Genomic DNA, 9,414 nt, shown 5'->3' on the forward strand with positions numbered 1-9,414 from the left:
TGATGATACCATAGTTTTCTTTTTCCTTTTCTTTTCCATTCATCCACCCACCCACCTATCTTTTCTCCTTCCTTCCTTCCTTCTTTTCTTTTCCTTTAAAGACAGGAAAAAATTCCTATCATGGAGCTATAAATAATTCCCCACACCCAGGTCACATTTGCTTGCTGCTGGAAGAAAAGTCAATTTTCTTTAAATGTGAGATAGATATCTGGTATGTCAAGCATACTCCGTGTCCAGGTGTCCAGGAGTAGTTAGCCAGAAAACATAAAATGTATGTGTGTGTGTATGTCAGAGAGAGAGGGGGGGGGAGGGAGGGAGGGAGGGAGGGAGGGAGGGAGGGAGGGAGGGTGAGAGAGAGGGAGAGGGAGAGAGAACAAAAGAACAGGAAGTTGGTTGGGGAGCGAAGTAGATGAACATCTAAGGGTTGGGAGAGGGGGAAGAACTCAAGCTACACTGTATACAATCCTCAAATAATTAATAAAAAACTAGAATAATTAATATAAACATGAATTAAAGGAGTAAAATGGGGGCTAGGGATACAGCCCAGTGGTAAGAGTGCTTGCATAGCACATGTAACATAATTGTGTTTAGTCCTGTATGTGTGTATCAGAAATAAAGAGACAGATAGAAAGACAAAGAAGCAGAGAGACAGTTACAGCGAGCAACGCAGGGATGCACACACACACAGAGAAAAGACCATGAAGAACCAGATGCCTACCTACAAGTCAAGGGAAGAGGCCTCAGGTCTTAGAAGTTCAGCCTATCAGCTTATAGGAAATTAACCTTCTGTTGGTCTGTGTTTTGTGGTGGATTGACACAATCTGATGTTGTAGCAGAATGAGAAAATTTAGAGAATTCCAAGAGAAGGAGAGGGATCTCAAACATTTTAAGCAATTTATAACTAGGTCGGATTAGATACTATTGTTCACAAAGTCCTAGGAAAAGGAACTTCTCAAACCACAGCATCATTTCCTGAAGGTGTTTAAGGAAGGTGTCTGCCAAGGGCAGACTGCAAGTTGCAGTCTTGGTGTTTTGAATCCACTCCCCCAGACGACCCTGGCTTGTAAGATGGAGGGCAATGAGCACTCCTTTTCAGCCTTAGATCACACCTGCCCTAGGCCTCAATGCTTCTGGTGACAGACAGCACATTGGGAAAAAGAAAGCATCAATTTTTGCACACTTAGGTTTTGAAAATTTCTTCATTAATAAATGTGGGTTTCAAATGTTTCCCACAAAGTCAAGTTTTTTATCAAAATATTTACATTTACTAGTCCTCAGTTGAGAACATTTTATTTCTCAATTATAAGTGAGAAACATGTATACATCACAGATTTTTTTTTATTACTGATTTTGTTTGTCTTCTCTCTCTTATTTTATGCTTAAGCTTTGCTTTCTCAGAGGAGAATTCAGCTCCTCTGCTGTGCGTGGGTCCTTGGGAGTTTGAATTCTGCCCCTCATTTACTGCCTTTGCTTCTTAATCCTCCTGTGCTTTTTAAAAGGCCATGGGCTTTTGTAGATCAATACCCTGATTTCTGTGATAAATCACACTTGTATGTGTGCTCTTTTCCTGAGACTTTATTATCATGCTCAATACTTGCACCATGGCTTTGCTTCCTAGGATCTATCAACTCAGCCTGCTGTTTACTATTTTGTGAAGCTGATGATAGAATTGTCTTTGATCATACTGTCCATCCATTTGAGTGACTTGTTTGTTCAATATTCTCCTACACATGCTGAAAGAGCAAATTAAAGTCCATGATATTGACTCCTCATCTGGACTTTAATGGATTTAATCTAACTCTATTCCACTGGGGTTCAATCTAAGACACCTACACAGAACCCCCAACTTCCCTAACAACATAGATCAGTGCAGTAGAAGAAAAAAGTAGTCCCTGGGATATTCTAGTCCTGGGACTTCTAACAAGTCGTGTACTGAAGACCCGTTTCTATATTCTGGCTGGTAGTTACCTGAGGATTCTAGGCTCTACGTGACTTCAGAAAGAGGTATGATGACTAGAAGACTGTGGGAACAGGGTGTTGCTGGCCTCACAGTAAAACTTTGTGCAGCCACAGGGACTGCTGAGTTGGTTTATATCCTCCTCCCGAATGGGGCAAGCTGAGGGAAAGAAAAAACTGTTTGCTTCCCGTTGCCCCTGTGTCATGCATGGGCAGAGACGTTGTCTGTCTCTATTTCATCGGTTTTTTTTTTGTCTATTTCAGTCAATTTTACACACTTGTACTCTTTTCCTGACTTCTGTTCAGGTAATAACTTTTGACTATTTTTCTAGATGAAGTACCCACAGTGTCTAGAATGTTCTAGGTACTCAGTTAATAATTTACTGATCAAATACATTCTTATTACAATTATTTATTAGTCAAGTATTAGGAATGTGGAATTGGGAGAGCTTTCTGGAAAAAAAATAAGACATTCTTATTTTGGTTAGCTTTCTTGGTTGTATTTCTGTGACATGACAAAACCTTAATGACTGTATCTGGAAACTGTGCTGTTAATAAAATCATCACAAGTTCATTTATTTATCTCTTAAGGATTAAGATCCTGCTGCAGATGCTATGTCATGATTGGATTCTTGCCTGTCCCGTGGATATAGAGGTTTGGCATTGATGAAACATTAGAAAATGCTTACAGAGCATTGTGAGGTATTGCCAGTTATGTAAAAAATATGAAATGAGATATTAAAAAAATAACAAAGAAGATATAGTGAGAATTTTTAAAGAAAACCATCAGGGTTAAGAGTCACATAGAACTGAGCTGATGAAGAGAGGGTTTTGGGCAAGATATCAATATTCAGAGTCTGGGGTAGTAAAGGGAATTGTGGGTAGTTAATTCTCTTTTGGGGATAGGGGAAGAAAGGGCTGGAGGTAAGGCTCAGTTGGTAAAGTGCTTGCTTTGCAAGTGTGAAGTCCTCAGTTTGCATCTCTAGTATTCAAAACCTGGTCACAGTGGTGTTGTAATCCCATTGCTGGGAAGAAAGAAACAGTAGGTATGCTACCTGGGGCTGGCCAGCCATGCTAGCTGAATTAATAAGCTCCAGGTTCAGTGTAACTTCTGGTTTCTACACACATGAACACACGTATGTGCACCTGCATATGTATGGACACATACATGTGAATACACACATACCCCCACATACACGTACAGCAATTGCAAAACAGGGCAGAAGATAGCTAGCAGTGATTTGGAAATGTAGTTACCTATATATTGCTAAGAATAACCCTGTCTTAGAATGTGTGGACTGTGCTAGATTCAGAAGGATGGCTGCTGATAAGACAGAGTGATAATGAGCCAGAAAGTCATGGTTATGAAGTGGTGAGAAGAGCACGTGGGAAAGGTTATGTAAGTGGAGAATGTGGTCCTCAATAAAATAGATTTTAAAGGAGAACATGGTAAGTTTCTAGTAGAATGAGGTTCTCTCTCTTTCTCTCTCTCTCTCTCTCTCTCTCTCTCTCTTTCATACATTTATGCTACATAAGCTAGATTTGCAGCTGTATTTCTGCCTTATTCAGTCAGTATTTGTTTGGTGTCTACTGAAGTCACAGCTTCATACGCTGCTTCAAATCCAAGGGAAGAAAAGTGAAAAATTTATAAAAAATGAATTAGAAAAACTAATGTATAGACTACGATTTCTTAAGAATTCAGCACAACACTCAGTCAGCATGTTAGGAAACATTAACATGGCTTTTCAGGGTCCCTGACTTGACATCAGAGCAGTGATGTGCTGAAGAAGGGAACAGACTTAACGATGCCTGTGAAGTTGGGAACCACAGAGCATCCTTAGCTTCCAACTCCAAACTCTTCTACATTCCCTCCTACAAATCAGTTCCCAAGACGTAAGGACCGCAGAAACAGGTTTATCACAGCAAGAGCCCTTCTCCTCCGTACAAACGTTCTATATTCATTCATCTTTTCATTGTCATAACTAAATACTTGGCAGAAGCAATTCAAGGTAGAAAGGATTTGTTTGGGTTCATAGTTGGAAGAGATACTGTTCCTTAGGAAAGACATGGTGGTAGGAACAGGAGGTGGTGATCATATTGTATCAGTGATCAATAACAAAGAGTGATGAGCACTAGCACTCAGCTGACTTCTTTCTTTTTGTATTCAGTCTGGGTCTCAGGTCAAGGTGTGATGGTTTGTATATCCTCGACCCAGAGAGTAGCACTATTAGGAGGTGTGGTTTTGTTAGAGTAGGTGTGGCCCTGTTGGAGTGGGTGGGTCACTGTGGGTGTGGACTTGAAGACTCTCATCCTAGCTGCCTGGGAGCAAGTATTCTGCTAGCAGCCTTCAGATGAAGATGTAGACCTCTCAGCTCCTGCACCATGCCTGGCCGGATGCTGCCATGTTCCTCCCTTGATGATAATGGACTGATCCTCTGAACCTGTAATCCAGTCCCAATTAAATGTTGTCCTTATAAGAGTCGCCTTGATCATGAAGTCTGTTGACAGCAGTAAAACCCTATCTAAGACACATGGTATAGTGTCTCCTACATTCAGGGACCATCTTCCCCCTCAGTTAGATCTCTGTGGACACATCTTCATAGGCACATCTAGAGATGAGCTCCTAAGGTGAACCCAAAGTCCAGTGTAGCAACCAGTGCAGCTACACTGATTATGATTCCAGCGGTGCTTTCTGTGTGTTAGTTTGTAGTTAGTCAGGTGTCCTTAGTTTCACCTTATGTTGTTTCAGTGTCTTCTAGTTATCTGAACCACTGTTCAGCCTGAAGTGATGAATGGGTCTCATGAGGTTGAGAGGAGTCATTATTATAGGTGGTCCATACTGGCCTCTGAATACAGTGAAAATGGCTAAGGACATGATTAAGGATTCAAAGCTGTTGTGATACAACAATGTGTTACCATCTGTAGACTGTAGGCAAAGACTCCCATAACATTGTGATAAATTCTTGGAGGCCACCACTACAAAGGACTCTCTTAAAGGATGGGGGTGGTTTTTTAATTACTTACTTTCTTTAAAATAAACCTGAGGTGAATGCAGGCTATAACATTAATGAGGCAGATACCGTATTACATTTTTTCGTTACTAGGCATATTAAGTGACTGGATTAATACACTGATCCTGAGTGTTCTTGTAATTAAAGAAGTGGGAACCATGCTGGCTTCATACTCTACAGCAACAGAGATTGTACAGTTTTATCTTCAAGACGAACTTAAGTGGCACAAGTTGAAGGAGACAGTTGTTGTGTAAATCTTTATGTAAGGGATATGTGCTAAAATATCCAGCTATGATTTCAGTTAGGATCCTTCAGAGAACACATTCATAATGTGTAAAATTGAGCTTTATGACTCTATTTCTTGTAAAGTTAAGGAAATACCATAAGAGCATCACTCAAGGAAGACATTCTGCCAGTCAATGAAAGAAGCTCTCAGGAGTATCATTCAAGGAAGATCATCATGGAGGTATACTTCCTGAGACTCAATCTCCGTTCAAGTACTATCTTATAAAACCTATGAGGATTAAAGGGCCCATCATATCATCTCTATGATGAATCATTTACTTAAAGTTTTAACGTTTCCTATGTATCTGAGGAGAACTTAGATTCAAAAGACATGAGTTTTATTGGATAATTACTTTATACTGGAAAAGGTAAACGTGCACTCTGTAGCATTTCATTTAATTTACTAGGCAGTCAAGCTGGATATCCACATGAATTTTTACAAGTGTTCTCATTTGTGTGACATCACCATCTCACAGGTTTTTGTCATGTTTACATCTATTTCTTCTAGAGCCTCATATATTCATTGGCTACAGATCCCTATGGTGTGTAAGCACTGTTCAATAATTTTTATACTTTCAATGAATCAAAAATACAGATGATAATGCACAGTACAAGCTTAAGTCTTATATGTTTAAAGTTCAATATACAGTAGCTACGGATTGATGAGTGTGGATTATTGAGTAGAATGGAACTCACTTACTTGACCATCAGGAAAAAAGTATTCTTTTCAGAATCTCAGAAACTTTATTGTTGAGAGCCAGACTGATAAAAGGCTTTCTCAGGGGCCCTGATTAAAGCACAAAGGGAAGACTAGCTCTGTGTCTTTAGCCAGGGAAAAGCTTGGGCAAGGACAGTCTGGGGTTGGTGTCAGGGCCTTCAAGGAGTTAGGATTTCCATTCCTGGGAGCCTTGCTTTCACTAAGTGTTGTAGCTATCAGTCCTGTGTATCTGAGGTATCCTGGTTCAATTTGGCAACATTATTTGATTTAGTTTTTTGATGACTTTGGCCCCTGTCCCTATGCAAATAGTATGTAAGATACTGTACTTCTTAATAAACTGGCTTGGCCATTGATTTATTCAAGACATCCTGGTCTCAAGGGTGGTCCTTCACCTCGACACCTCTCTGTTCAGGATGCATATACTTAGAGGTCTGGGTTACTGAATTGATTCACTCCAGGAGTTTACTCCACCTCTGTTTTCAACCAACTTTGATTATCCATCCCTTCACCTTACCTTTAGGCCTTGATGTGTTTTAAAGTGTCAGGCTTATGGTATGAGCTCTTTCATGAACCAGCATACATATCCCAATGAGCTAAATCTTTATTTCTAGTTGGAACATTTTTCCTGAGACCCAGAGTCCTAATTTCTACCTCATCTCTACTAGACACACAGATAACACATGCTGTAACAAACAGGCATGGCAAACACAACTTCAAAACCAAACAGCATGTCAATTCTCAATTGTTCTGTTTCTTAACTTGGCTTAAACAGCCACACAAGTGAGCCATCTGGAAATCATATAAGATACATTCTTTTTGTCCATTTTTTAATAGATTGGTTTATAGAATTCTATCATTTTCTCCTGTCATTTTCTTTTATGGTAACTACCATAGTGAAGGTTCTCATAAAGTTTTAATGGAAGTATAATATAGGTGAGTGATCCCTGATAGCACAGGTACTTGTCTCATGCCAGCTTCCAGAACACTTGTTTCTACATTCTAAATGGTTACCAAATGGATGTGTAAAAGACAGAAAAGTTACAGAACCAACTGATCCCTCCACTTTTAAAAGAAGATAATAATTTTGTCATTTGACTAATTTCCTCCTCTTCAGTTTCTTTGGAGTAGGATTCTGACTTTGTTAGCTTGGTTGTTTCTCCTCTGTGTTTTTTGTAATAAATATCTAAGCAGAAGGGAAAGAGAGAAGGAGTTGGGGGTGAGGAGAGAGAAGAGAAAGAGGAGAGAAGAACTGGAGGAATGGGGAAGGATCAGGAAGGTAAGGAGGAGGAGGAGGGGAGGAGGAAGAGGAGGAGGAGGAGGAAGAGGAGAGGGAAGAAGGGAAAAGTTTAGTTAGGGTTTGAGGAGGAAATCTTCAGAGAAACCTTGGAGGAAGATTGAAGAAAAAGAGCTGAATGTGTGAACAAAGCAGATGAGACAGAAAGGGAGATTTCAGAACATTTAAAACATGCTGCCATGACCAGTAAATCCCCCCTCCCACATGTTACAAAATTCAGCTGAAAGATTTAATTTGAAATGGCCTTTCACTTGCTTCACTGTGCAGCCAACCTGTACACCTGCCACACGCTTATGCTCACTATGATGTGAGCCATTCTGACCAGGCTCCCAGAGTCATTCGAAATGCAGATGACTGACGACAGAGTGCAGGAGGCAATGGAAGCACAAATGGTTGAATGCAGATGGTGTAAATGAGTGAATGAAAAGATGTACAGGAGCTCAAGCAGTACTGTACCAGAGGAAGGTTCTTCATATCTCCTTAGATTTCACTGCAGCTTGCTGATAGCTAATGGAGAGGAAACAGAGAATTCCATGGCACTCAAATTGAAAGAGACAATTTAGATTTAAAAATGTTAATATAGATTCACTATTATTTTATAATACTAAAGGTACTTCTATAGAATATCCCAATGAGATGACCAACACACAGGCACAGACAAATAGACAAACAGACAGACAGACAGACAGACAGACAGAGACACACGCGCACACACACACTATAAATGCATCTGTTTATTGGTATTACATAATGTTTCCCAATTAAACTGTATTAAGAAAGATAAGTACTCCACATTTATTGAAGTCTATTCAGAGATTTGTGAGTTGCATGTGCTGATATTTGTGTGTGCGAATGCCATTCAGCTAATTGTTCAGCTGCCTCTAATTCACCTTCTAGTTATGATAGTAAAACTGTTATTAACTCAGCAATGGCTAATATATTTTTCCTTCGCTCTTGTAGATAGATGTATATAATTACATAACAACAGTTTAAATTTGTATTGTAGACTGGAGACTTTAAGCAGTTTTGGACTTCTTTTCTTCCCTAAGTGTATTTATGATTTCTATGGCATGTACAATTTCATGAGAAAAGAGCCTGAAGGTAGCATTAGCAGACAAAGAGAGTGATGAGGTCACTTGGATCTCAGCATCATTTCTTTCTTCCTTCCATGTTTTTCTCCCCGAAGACAACCGTAAGGTGGTATCCACACTTTTCTAGGATATGACTTCCACTCATTTTCTAATGTTTTATACCTAATTACTCATCTATATTAGCTTTCTGACACTTGCTTTGATTTTGGGGTTGTAGTGTTTTGAATGAGAACTTTCTCCATGGACTCAGATGTTTGAACATTTGGTTCTCAGTTGGTGGCACTGTTTGGGGAGATGGTACAGTCTCGCCTGTGGATACAAGCCAATGAAGGTAGGCTTTGAGAGGTTGTAACCTTGACTCACTTCCAGTTCCTCATCTCAGTTTCTGATTTTTAGTTGAAAATGTGATCTTTGGTCTTTCTATCCCTGCTGCCATGCCTGCTCCTTGATGCCGTGTTTTCCATCATGGTGGACTCTTGCTTTTTCTGGAATCATAATCCAAAATAAATATTTTCTTTGGAGAGTAATTTTGTTCATGGTGTTATATTACAGCAATACAGAATTAACTGATACAAAAGTTATTATCTTCCATGCGTTGCTATATACTAGGCATTATGCTAAATGATTTGCATTTATTGTTATTTTGCTTAACCTTCCTGACCTTTACTTCCAAGTTGGGAAGATAACTAATAGATCCTAGACATGAGTCCTGTCTAACCATCAGGGCTCATCATTTACATGTTTGTGTACATAGTTGTATATGTAGTTTTATTTTGAAGTAATGCCATATGGCTTTCAGTTTTATTCTCAACACTGGACCAGCTCATACAGTAGTATGTAAAGAACTTCTTGTAGCATTCCCCACGTTTACTGTCTATATGAGACAAACTTTTGGAGGAAATTACCTCTTATTATGTAATTTTAAACCTTGTGCTTAAAGCAGTATGTTGAGCTAACAGGATAAAAAAGAGAAGGAGGAGAAGGAAGAGGAGGAGGAGGAGGAGGGGAAGGGAGAAGAAGAAGAAGAAGAAGAAGAAGAAGAAGAAGAAGAAGAAGAAG

The sequence above is a fragment of the Grammomys surdaster genome, unplaced genomic scaffold (assembly GCF_004785775.1).
Source record: "Grammomys surdaster isolate TR1022 unplaced genomic scaffold, NIH_TR_1.0 126531, whole genome shotgun sequence".
NCBI classification, from domain to species: Eukaryota; Metazoa; Chordata; class Mammalia; order Rodentia; family Muridae; genus Grammomys; species Grammomys surdaster.